The 12,686-nt window shown below is 45.0% G+C and overlaps 1 protein-coding gene across 3 annotated transcripts in view; it reads left to right on the forward strand.

Annotated features, from left to right (window-relative positions):
• The window catches only part of SPTBN2 (spectrin beta, non-erythrocytic 2), a 106,024-nt gene that overhangs the window by 14,696 nt on the left and 78,642 nt on the right, over positions 1–12,686 (forward strand). For all 3 annotated transcript variants that reach the window (XM_077328907.1, XM_077328916.1, XM_077328925.1), the window contains exon 2: positions 4,630–4,743. The gene's annotated coding sequence lies outside the window, so the exon portion shown is untranslated. The remainder of the gene's footprint in view (positions 1–4,629; positions 4,744–12,686) is intronic.

Consider the following 12,686-nt stretch of genomic DNA (forward strand, 5'->3'; position numbering starts at 1 on the left):
TGGAGCCTAGGGAGGCATTACATAATGCTAGCAAGTCCCCCTTCCGAAGAAGACATTTTCTCCAGGGGAACTGATTTCTGTTGTTGAAGAAGATCTCTAGAATCCATGAGGAGGTTAGCAACAACAGCAGCAAAAGTAGAAAAGAAACATGTGGCACTTTAACAACTCTTTTTTCCCTCACTTCAACAGGTGCAACCCCCCCCAACCTTCCATCTGTTGAATTTTTCATAAGATTCCCCCAAACAGCAAGAATAATGAAAAGTAGGCTGAAAGGCCAAGAAACATCCCTTGCTTAAAGGTCATTCAGTCCATCCCTCTTCTCAGCGCAGGAAATCCAAAACTAGGTCATCCTTGATGGATGACTACCCAGCTTATTCTTGAAGACCTCCATCTATTCCTCCGACTGCTTTTATTATTAGGAAGTTTATTATATAAAAATGTACACACAATCGCCTGCTGGCTGAGGTTTCACACATCTGATGAAATGGTCTTTAGCTTGCAAAAGCTTATGCTGAAACAAAAACTTTTAAGATGCCACAAGACTCTTACGAGAATAGCTCTGTAATGTTTCTCACTAGAGGTTTCTGAGCCTGGGCAAGCATAGAATGGCTGTACAGAGGGCATTATCTTGCTTCATTCTCCCCTCAAGACAAAAGCCTAACAGGCAGCTTTTTATACACAAACTCCCAATCTGCAGTGTTGAAGGATCTGGTCTTGACATTTAAGGTCCTTTATGGCTCACGACCAGCACACATGAAGGTTTGCCTACTCTGTTATGAACCAACCCATCAGCTTTGAGTGCCCTCTTTTACAAGTTTGCTTGCTTTAGGTGCTCCCAACTTCTGAGATTAGGCAGTGGCAACCAAGGAGAGGGCCTGGGCCTGCTTGTTTGTGGCACCAAAGCTCCTGAACTCTCTCCAGAGAGAGTCTCAATTCAGTTTGGATAAGTCCGAAAATGCTTGAACCAATGCTGATTCAAGTACTTTTCGGGTTTATCCGAGCCGAATCACACATCTCATTAAACAAGTCAAGTCAGAGAATCATGAAGTAACTTGGACTGGATTTGGCTGATTAAGACCTTGCTAAACAGCTGATCATGAGGATCAGCTGTTTTGCAGGGTCTTTAAATGTCTCCCTTTCACTGGCCAGCTCTGTGCTTGAAAAGAGGCATTTAAATATTTGAACTTATAGGCTGCCTCCCCACATTAGCACATAGCTCGGCAAACAGATGATCAGTTTTGACGGTACTGAAAGGGGAGGCATTAAATGGAACTAGATTCATTTAGAAGAAGATTTGGTTTTTACATCCCACTTTTCACTGCCCAAAGGAGTCTCAAAGCGGCTTACAATTATCTTCCTTTCCTCTCCCCACAGACATCTGTGCTTAACCACTTAAAATGCCTTCCCCTCCAGTGCAGAGCCCAACAAACAGCTGATACTTGAGGTCTTTCTCCCCAGCAGACCTGTGTAAAACTGTGAAAAGCCTGCTCTCTGCAGCTTCAGACAGGTCTGCTGGGGAGACATTTAAAGATCCGGCCTTCTTCTGGTGCCTTCGGGTACCCTGCGTGCTTTTCTTCTCCCAAGACATATGGGGCACCAATTTTGCAGCTGGTTGGGGAGGGGTTGGTGGATGTTTGTGGAAGGCGGGAGGGTTTTTTTTAATGTTATGTTGATTTTATTGCCTTATGAATAAATGTTGTAAGCCACTATGGACAAGCTGGTCTAGGAGTGGCAGCATATAAGAGGAAGGAAGGAAGGAATCTCAGCCATGCACCTGCCTGCCCTGGTCCTGCTGGAGCCAGCTCCTGAGCAACCAAACAGCTGATTCCTGGAGAGGATCTTGTCTGGCAGCTTATTCAGGCAAATCAGTTTGAGTTTATTGAATAGACCAAACCCGAATCAAAATATGGATTCGGTCATTCAGTTGATTCAAGTTATACTAATCAGGAAAACCTGAATCTGGTAAGTACCGAATTTCCCTGCCATCTTGTTCCCAATGGGCAAATACTGTTTTGTTTTGTCTGGCTTTCGCTCAGTGATCCCTCCTTCCTGCCCTGATTTGTATTTGTTTTTATGTTTAGAAGAGTATTTTAGTTTCCATTGTTTTTCATGATGGTCTTGTGTCATTATTTTTACTGTGAGAAAAAGTCAGCCATATAGAGGATGGAGCAGAGTTGTTCTCTTGCCCCGGAGGAATGGACCTGAACCAATGGGATGAAATTAATTCAAAAGAAATTCCGTCTAAACCTCCGGAAGAAGTTCCTGACAGTGAGAGCGGTTTCTCAGTAGAGCAGGCTTCCTCGGGAGGTGGTGGGTTCTCCATCTTTGGAAGTTTTTAAACAGAGGCTGGATAGCCATCTGATGGAGAGGCTGATTCTGTGAAGGTTCAAGGGGGTGGCAGGTGACAGTGGATGAGTGATAGGGTTGTTAGTGTCCTGCATAGTGCAGGGGGTTGGACTAGATGACCCAGAAGGTCTCTTCCAACTGTTATTCTATGATTCTATTAAAAGGACAGCATACCTACTTCTTTGTTTTAATGGTTTTAAAGATGTGTTTTAATTATGTATGTTTTAATAGCTACCTTGGTGTGATAAAATAATAATACCTTGGTGTGATAAAATAATTATCTGGCTTTTTCTTCCATCAATTAAAAGCATGCTTGCAATTCAAACCAGTGTAAAATATTTTTAGTGTCAAATATTCCACATAAGGAGTTGCTAGAAGGGTTCTGGAGCAAGCATTTACCTCTAAGTAGGTCCCCCCCTCTCCCATAGGGAAATGAGAACCATCAATTCACATTCAAATTAGTTTAAAAGCATGGCCCTGATTGTATCTTCTTTTAACCAAACTCTTTTTTTTTCTCATCAGAGGTGAGACTTTCTAGAATACCTCATGAAGTTGGACAGACAAACATTTGAAGGAAAGCCAGTGTAGAGTAGAGGGCAGAGTATGCAGCTAGGATCTGGGAGACCTAGGTTCAAGTCCTAGGTCATTCTTGCTGAATGACTTTGGATGAGTCAAATTCCCTCAGTCCAACCTACCTCAGAGTTGCTCTAAGGCAGGGGTAGTCAACCTGTGGTCCTCCAGATGTCCATGGACTACAATTCCCATGAGCCCCTGCCAGCAAACACTGGCAGGGGCTCATGAGAATTGTAGTCCATGAACATCTGGAGGACCACAGGTTGACAACCCCTGCTCTAAGGATAAAACATAAGAGAGGAGAATGATGAAAGCCTTTTTGGTCTCCATTGGCAAGAAAGTTGGTACAAATGAAACAATCTGTTCCACATAATATATTTCTGGTAAGGGCTTGGAGGAGGAGCGTGTTTCATAGCTTGAGCGCCACTCAGCACTTAACATCCACTCAGGGTAGCTCTCACGCCCCTGAGTGCCTCCTTCTACTGGCTTGCCTGTCTGTCCAGTGGCCAGCCAATCACCTTCCATCCTCCACCCCTGACCACCCCTCCTCCTTCCACTTTCATGACTGGATTTATAAATGAGCATCTCCTCAGCTACAGAGAAAAGGTTGTCCCTTGTACCCCACAAGGCCAATCAATCTTGTCTTTAAGTATATGATAGTGGTGCAGTGGAGCTTTATGGCACAATGGAGATTTGAACCTAGTTCTCTTAGGTCCTATTCCAACCACACCATGATGCCACTCAACACCAGCTTTGTGCTTGCCATGCAGAAAGAGTGCTATTTGTCAGTATTTTATTGTTGACAGCTTCCCCTGAACTGCTGGAATGTTTGTGGATGTTCTGTGATATCACAGAAGCTCAGAAAGAGATATAAGGAGACCTCAGACAGGCAATAGGTATACAAGTCTAACTTTGGTTTCCTCACTATGACTAAGATTAAATTAAGTGACTTTTGCCACCACAAAAAGCAGTAAAACAAGACTTCCTGAAGATGAGGGAGAAGCTATTTTGGTTTATCTGGCTGTTTCTTCAATGACCCCTCCTCCCAGCCTTGTGGGGTTCTACAGATGTATTTTAATTTTGTCTTTAATCAGTTTTATGATGTACTTTTAGGATATTTGGGTTTTAATTGTTAGCCACCTTGGTGGCCTTTATTGGGTAGAAAGGCAGGATATACATTTTGTAAATAAAACAACAATAGAGGACTCCTCAAGTATGCAGGCCATATTACTCTGGCTGTATCCACGTGTGTGTTTGCATGTGTGCCGCAATTCCTCTATCTCTTGGGTTGCCATTCCAGGTTGGGAAATACCTGGAGATTTTGGGGGTGGAGCCTATGGATGGGGATGGGGGGGTTGGGGAAAGATCTAAAATCTATGATATACCGTGGACTCTGTTATCCAAAGCTGCCTTGTTTTCCAGGAGGAATGTTCACTGTCATCTGGAAATGTTATTATTCCAGAATAACTTCAGTTCTCCCCCAGAGGTTAGCAGCACTAGCCATCAGTTTAAAAGGGGGAGGGAGGAAGCAGGGATTTGGGGAAATGATCAAGCCCCTAAGAGCTTATCAAGTGCTGGAAGGTAGGACTTTGTGGAGAGGGATTTCCAAAGTATCCCCATAAATATTGCTCACTCTATAGCCTTCAGAATAGAGTGAGCTAATCATCTAAATAAAAAAGCATGATCATTTCCTTCTTCTGTCTATTCTAGGTCTTTGCATGAAGAGAGAGCTTCAGAACAAGCACCCAGCAGGGTGGACTTGGATCCCCTGACATCGTGGCATTGCCCAGCACCCAGACTAGCAGAACCAGGTTGCCTTTTCCTGTAAGTAGCCTTGACAGCTGGGGCCCCAGAATGCTTCATAATTCTTGTTTAATGTTTATCTTCACAGCAGCCCTGTAAAGTGGTATAGTGGTTAAGAGCAACAGCCTCCGATCTGGGAAGCCGGGTTTGATTCCCCACTCCTTCATGTGCAGCCAGCTGGGCTCCTTTGGGTAGTGAAAACAGGGGGAATAAACAACCCAGCTCTTCTCCAAAACTAAGAAGTAAAAGAAACTGTCCTGTCAAATAATAGACAACTCATGGCAGCCCCATGAGGTTCCACCTCATGAGTTTCCAAAGGCAGGGATATAAATCCCAAAATAAATTGAGTTTTCAAGGCTTAGAGACCTTGGCAAGAGCTGGTTAACTATTGCCTTTCTCTCCATAGCACCTTGGCGGTCCCCCATCCAAATACTAACCATGATCAACACTGCTTGGTTTCTAAACACTGACAAGCTCCAACTAATCTTGGCTATTAAGATTGATAGGGGGGTGAGATTTGAGTTTATCTTGTGCATCCAAACCAAGATGTAGGAGCAAAACTGGAACTTGCAGCATCTGCATCTTTGGAAGATCCCAGTTTTAGTGTTCTTCTCTCCATAATGCTTGGGCAACATTTGCAGGAAGGCTCAAATCCTGGCATTTTCTATAAAAAGGACATTTACCAAGAAAAGAATATGCTAGTCAGAAATTGCAAAACTGGGTTACCTGGAATGTAATCTGACTCGATAGAAAGCAGCCTCATGAGATCATAAATATTCCTAGTAAATACAGTTCTCCAAATTCACTCGATATCACAAACACTGGTCAGAGGTCAAGTAGAAGAAACTCATTGGGTTCTAATAAAGCTGGCATTTCCTAGCAATCAGGATTTGCACGGTACAGAATGCAGGTGTCTTGCATGGTGTAAGAACGGCTTGTGGGAACTGAAGCACTGTGACCGTAGCTGGTGAGCAGTCAAATGCTTATACTGACTCATAGATTCTTTTCCTTACCGGTAAAACTAAAAGTGAAAAAATATATCACACTTTGATTGACTAAAAGATAGGAGCACCAACAGGGACTAAACAAAGATGGGTTTGGAAGCCAGAATTGGTCCTCAGGTTGTCTGTTGCTTTTCTCTGATCCAGAGCATAAATTTGCAGCAGGTTTTCCTGTCTAATTAGCAATTTATAATTTGTTTATTAACATTTTTGCCGTCATGGCGGGAGGATGAGAAGGAGGGCTGTAGCTGGCTTTCTTCACTAGGTGGAGCTGCCACATTCCATTGAGGCACCAAAAAAGCAAATGAAGAATCACTCCCTTTCAACACAAGAGCAAACTGTCACACTGGTGTTCTTAAAGAATCAAACAATGCAAAACTTTCCGCGCAAAATTTTGCCCCCCCAGGGGTAGGTCTGAATTTTACGACCTTTTACCTCACGGTTTCTGAACCTTCCTTTACAGTGATGTCTCCCCCCCCCCCCAAGACAGTGTCTTAACACAGTGAGGAATTCCCAAACTCAAATTTGGTTCCCTCTGTAGCTTGCGGCTCACAGCCACTACTCCATAAGCTTAGCCAGTCCTCTCTTGAAGCTGTTTATGCTTGCTGCTGCCACCACCATTTCCTGCGGCAGTGAAATTCAACATCTTAATTACTCTTTGAGTGAATAAGTACTCCTTTTTATCTGTTCTAAGCCTACTGCTCATTAATTTCATTGATTGCCCAGGAATTCTTGTATTGTGAGAAATGTCTTTTCTATCATATCACTCCTCAGTCATAATTTCTACGAGTTAAGAGTCCTAACCTCTTTAATATTATAGTTGCCCTTTTCAGTGCTCAATAAAATCAGAGTCCGGTAGCACCTTTAAGACCAAAAAAGATTTATTCAAGGCATGAGCTTTCGAGTGCAAGCACTCTTCCTCAGAAAGCTCGAAAGCTCACGCCTTGAATAAATCTTTGTTGGTCTTAAAGGTGCTACTGGACTCCGATTTTAGAAAGCTTTATAGTTCTAGATTTATTGTGCTACTTCCGACCAACACAGCTACCCATTTGAATCTTTTCAGTGCTGTATCTTTGGAGGGACAGTGACCAAAATGGCACATCATAAATTTATACAGGGGCATTATGATACTGGCTGGTTTGTTTTCCAGTCCCCTTCCTAACAATCCCCTGCATAGCATTTTTTAATTGCATCTCCTTTCCTGTCCTTCAGTCTCCCATTGCAGGCCGGTCCCTCCGTCTCTCCAGCAGGTTGAACAAGCCAGGCTATGTGGCACCTGCAAGTAGGATTGTTCGTGGGTGGTGCAATCTTGATGCAAAGCAAGGCTTGTGGAAGGGAGGAGATGACCTGATGACTGATGCCCTCAGAGCAGGTTGGGATGAAAGGAAACAATGCCCTCTTCAGTGAAAGGGCAGTGTAAGAAGGCTGGTGTTGAGCAGAGTTCGCCTTTTCCTCTTGTCTCTGAGTAGCCATGTAGGTTTGAAGCAACAGAACAAAGTTAGAGTTTAGTAGCACCCTTAACAGCCAACAAAATTTCTTTCTGGGTATAGACTTCTGCATGCATGGACTCAAACTTTGTTCTTGTGTGGTAGGTGAGGCTTAGAGAGAGTTACTGTCCCAAGGGTTCCTAATAGAAGCGTCTGTTCACTTTGCCACACAGGGAAGAAACAGGGTGTCCATTTAACACCCCGTGCAGGTTTTGATTCTCATAGAACTACGACGAAAGAGAGGTTTGGTGGTTTAGAAGTATATCCAGACTGTGAGGAGGTTCTTCTACAGGTTCACATTTCATTGCTTGCCCACTCTTAACCACCTACTGCTTTCCTATTCCTAAGCCCTTGGTGATGTTTCTGTCTCCAAATCCAATCAGACTTTTTTCCCTTTCCTCATAAAAGCTGCGCTGACTGTGAACACTCTGCTGCTGATGCATTTGCCCAGAGCATTTCAGATGTTTGTCGGCATGCCATAATTTCACTGTCCTTGAGCCCAACTGGAACTGATTGTCATAACATTGCTGTGTTATGGTAAATATCACCATATCCAGATATGGGCCCAGTTAACAACCTGTGTATAATCCACTTGGATTCTAATCTTTAAACTGTTAGAATAGTTAGGTTGAAATGACGTGTGCTGAGATTTTACATAGGTAATTAATTTTATAATAGCGTCTTTTCTGCTTCTGGATGGCTTGTGGGCTGTAATAGAGACGGACTGACTCACTATATCCTAATGTTGGTATTTAGCATTTGATGTTTTATTTTCCTCTGATTGCCTCATTGGTGGCTTCCGTACAGTTGTTTTATCCTGCCCTGGCTTTCTTGCCACAGCTCTGGTTTCAGGAGCATTCACATGACATCTGAATCAGGAGCATTCGTTTTTCCTGAATGTGATTTTGGATGATCATTTTTGAAAGATGGTAGGAAAAATGTTTTTGGATAGGAAAGGAAGTGGTCTTGCACACTCTGCCCATATTGTCATTATATTTCTTACCTTAGCCCCCATCCCTGCCTCCTCCCCATTGGTAGACTTTTGGGGTTTAAAAAAATCAACAATTGATAGATTGTTGTAGCACAGAATCATTATAACAATCAGCTGCTACAAAGTACTACTTCCCTTTTTCAAAAAGGTGAGTTTTATTTATTTATTTATTTGTATTTGAATCTATCGACTGTCCCTCCCAGTCACTCCAGCTCGAGGTGGTTTACAATAAAACTCATAAAAACAGAATAAAATTTACAGTAATAGCAGCATAATCCCATCAATTCCCTCCCAAGCCACTACTCCAGACCCAGTCCCCCGGCCACCCACCAGCCTTGGGACAGGCCATCTGCCTAAATAGACAGCCATCCTGAGGACACTAGAGGAGGGACCCAGATCTTCCTAGCCCAGCCTCACCCAAATGCCTGGTGGAAGAGCTCCATCTTGCATGCCCTGCAGAACTGTGACAGCTCCAGCAGGGCCTGCAGCCCTGCTTCTTTCCTTGCTTCTTTGTGGAGCTAGTCCTTTGCCACAGAGCAGTCTTCCAGTGGTGCTAGACACTTGTGTGTGTGTGCAAGACCAACCTTTTCCAAGGTGCCTCAAAGCATGACAAGAATATGTACTGCAGCAAATGATGAGAAATGCACATGGAACGAAGGTATAGGATCCAAGCCAGAATTTCCAGCCCTTTTCATTGCACAGTTATAAGAGGAAATGTGCAGTCTGAATCCTCTTCATACCTGTAAATAAAAGTCATAGAAAGGTTCTTAAAAAAATAAATCAAAAGCTGGAGACTTGGACATTGTAGCAATAAATCATGTCATTTCAGCATTTATTTCATTTAATTTATATAGTGATCTGTCAACGATCATTAAAAAAAATGTTTGAAAGAATCCTTCCTCTGGTGGTGAGGAACATGGTAGCCACAGATCTTGAGGGGAGGAAAATGTAAGGAAAACAGCCCTGTGGACACTGTGAATGTCTCTGCATTAGCTGCAGCAATGAGAACTACATGGAGAATTGCCTCTTGCCTTTGAGAGCTTTTTCCTGGAAATGTGATTACACTGACAAGCTAGGATAGATGCAAAACAAAGAACTTTTGTTGGAGAAATTTGGGCTGGGATGACTGGTGGGGGCAATGAAACAGCAAGGCCATGCGTCATCTTGAAGAAGACCAGAGGGACAGGAAGCCAGACTGCCGTGATGCTCCCAGTGAATGTGTAAACAAAATACTGCACATTTTTGCAGTGTCGCTGTGATCGATGAGACCTGTCTGGAAGGAAAGGATGAGCATCCTGGATGCAAAGCAGAGCTGGGATTCGTAGTGGAACCTGCCTCTAAGCAAAAAATCTATCAGGAGCTGCCTTTCGCTAATGGCGCCTGGCGAAGGGCAGCCCCTATAAGCAGGTAGAGAAAGGAGGCACACCCAAAGCCCCACTAGCTCTTATCTGGTTAAGGCTTTGTGTAGCCTTCATAAGCTGGTGAGATTTGATTCCCAGCGCCAGGTCAAATAAGAGATTTCCTTTCAAAAGGGTTGCTGTGTTAGTCCAGGAGTAGTCAACCTGTGGTCCTCCAGATGTTCATGGACTACAATTCCCATGAGCCCCTGCCAGCAAATGGACATCTGGAGGACCACAGGTTGACTACCCCTGTTTAGTCTATTGAAACACACACCGTCCTGTGGCATCTTCCAGATCAACAATTTATGCCTGTATTCCATATATTAGTTTTTAAAAGTAGCAACATTTTGCTCTGCAGATTCCCAGTGGCAGACAGTAAATAGGACTATCCAAGGTAAAAGTGACAATAGAACTGTTCCTCAATAGGACTATTGAACAAGAAGAAAGTGAAAAAGTGAGAGGAAAATATTTAGAAGGATAAAGCTTGTTTTCTGGTTTTTGGTCTATATAAAATGGGTTTGGTTGGTAGCCCTTGATTTAACTAAACTTGTTCCCTATGCAGAACATCTAGGATTACACAGAGGCATACTGGGGTAGAAAAAATAGCTGAGACACTCCCTTAGAAAATACAAAAACCGGCAGTTCTCTCTGGCACTAATCGCAACTCACAGGTCCCTTGTAAGGCATAGAAGATTAGCTTGCAATCTTGTTTTATAAGATTAGCTGTTCTGGTTTCACGGAATATGCAATGGTGAAGAGCCACAAAAAGCCTAGTTACTGGAGAGACCTCAGTTTGGTCAGGAATTGTGCAGGTAAACAGTGACTTGTTAGCCTCAGTGGCTCCCCCCCCCTTGGTAATATATGTAGCTCATGCATGTTTTTCCTGAATGAATTCAGAATCTCTGCGGTAATGTGTGTGAAGCACTTTGAGAACTTGGAAAATCATGATATGCATAATCCTTGCAATATTTAATATGACACAGGCTGCATGGTGCCAGTTTCAAAAACAGCCAAAACAGGACACACAGCAGAGATTTTTGTATACTTGTGGGACTCCTCAGACATGGAGGGAAACCTGGCTTTGTAAAGTCATGAAAAGACAAAGTCCTCCTTCCTCTCCAATGGCTGCAAAGTGGAGCTCTTCCGCCAGGACTTTGGTTGAGGCCAGGGTGTGGGAGATCGAGGGGGCCCTCCACAACTGCAAAATGCCAGAACTAATCAGTCAGATCAATCAGCACCCCTGAGAATGGGAGCACTGAGGCGCTGGATTGGGCAGGGTATGGGAAGATTGGGGGAGGGTTTGTTTTTTTTACAACTTGCAGCCACAGTATGTGGCTAACAATGTTTTTAGGGTTGTAATGTTTTTTGTTTTTACTTTTTACTTGTAATTCACCACAAGATGATTCTCAAGAGTGGTGGGTAAAAAAAATCAAATAAGTTGAGTATGCTCTGTCTAGAAGACAAGGAATGCTAATGTCAGAATCCATTAAAGGTGGGGGTATCAACCTCCAGGTCAGCCTTTCTCAAGTTTTTTATTGTTGACAAAACCCTGAATCATTTTTCAGTTTTCGAGAAACCTCAGAAGTGGCACCATTGTGCAGAATATGGTTGAGAAGCATAGTTGTGTATGCACCCCCCCCCCGCCACCCCACTTTCTTCAGGCCCATCATTGTCCATTTTGGGAGGGGGGCATGGGTCCATGTGACCGTATATGGTCATATCACCCAATAAATGTTTAAAAAATTAACTCCCACCCATTCTGGAAACCCTTCCAGGGCCATCAAGAAGCCCTAGGGTTTCACAAAACCCTGTTTGAGAAAGCCTGTTCCAGGTGGTGGCTACAGGTATCCTGAGAATACAACTGATCTCTAGATGGCAGAAATCAGATCCCCTGGAAGGTAGGTCTTTGGCAGTGGTCCCCAGCACCTGGTACGGGGACCAGTATCAGTCCGTGGATCAGTTGGTACCGGGCCACGGCTCCTCCTCGTCCTCCTACCTGGCTGCTGTCTTGGGGACTGCCCTGCCACTTTGCCACCGGCTCACCTTTGGTGCTCTCCAGCAGCCGCCATGGCTGGGGCTCTCCCTTGGCATGGCACTGCGCAGCTGCTGTTGGCAGCAGGAAGTCAGGCGCCCTGGTGGGAAAGCAAGTAGAGCAGGGGCTACCCTCCCCCCGGGCCTCAGTAAAAAGACCACCCTCCCCCCGGGCCTCAGTCAAATTGTCAAACGGTGACCTGTCCCTGGTGATAAAAAGGTTTGAGACCACTCATCTATGGCACTCTGGTCCCTGCCCTCCCCAAGCTCTTCCTCCAACTATCCAGGTGTTTCCCAAGTAGAGAAATTTAGCCTTCAAAAGCCCTGAGAGTTTATACTTATCCTGAAGAGGTGGCTTTGATGGTGATGTGATGAAGTCAGAGTTCCCCTTTATATAATTCTTTCTGGCTAGTATATTATTATCCCACCCTTCCGCCAAGGAGCTGAGTGGATGTCCAGTCTGTGACCAATTATTGTTGTAGTCATCAAAACACATGCAAATTTTTGACACACTCCATTAGTATGGTTTTACTATGTATATTATTAAATGATAAATATAAAAAGGTGCATATTATGAATAGAATTAGCGTAAGCACGTTTGTATAACACTATAAAGTTTGTATTATACTGCAGTGGTCCCCAACCTGCGGGCCGCGGCCCGGTGCCGGGCCGCAAAGGCCATGGCACCCGGCCGTGGCTCCCTCTCCCCGCCCCGCCCCCGCAGTAAAAAACTTCCCAGGCTGCAAGCTTGCGGCCCGGGAAGCTACTTACTGCGGGAGGGGGGGAGAGGGAATCAGGGCCGGGCCGCGCCGGTGTGGGCCACGCCCGCTCGGCCCGATCCGCGGGCGCGGCCCGATCCGCGGGCGCGGCCCGGGCGCGGCTCGCGGGCGCGGCTCGGGTGCGGCCCGATCCGCGGGCGCGGCTCGGGTGCGGCCCGATCCGCGGGCGCGGCGTGGGCGCGGCCCGCAGGCGCGGCCCGATCCGCGGGCGCGGCCCGCGGGGGCACGGCCCGATGCCCTGCCGGTCCCCAGCCTCGGAAAGGTTGGGGACCACT

This window comes from Paroedura picta, chromosome 1, assembly GCF_049243985.1.
Source record: "Paroedura picta isolate Pp20150507F chromosome 1, Ppicta_v3.0, whole genome shotgun sequence".
Lineage (NCBI taxonomy): Eukaryota > Metazoa > Chordata > Lepidosauria > Squamata > Gekkonidae > Paroedura > Paroedura picta.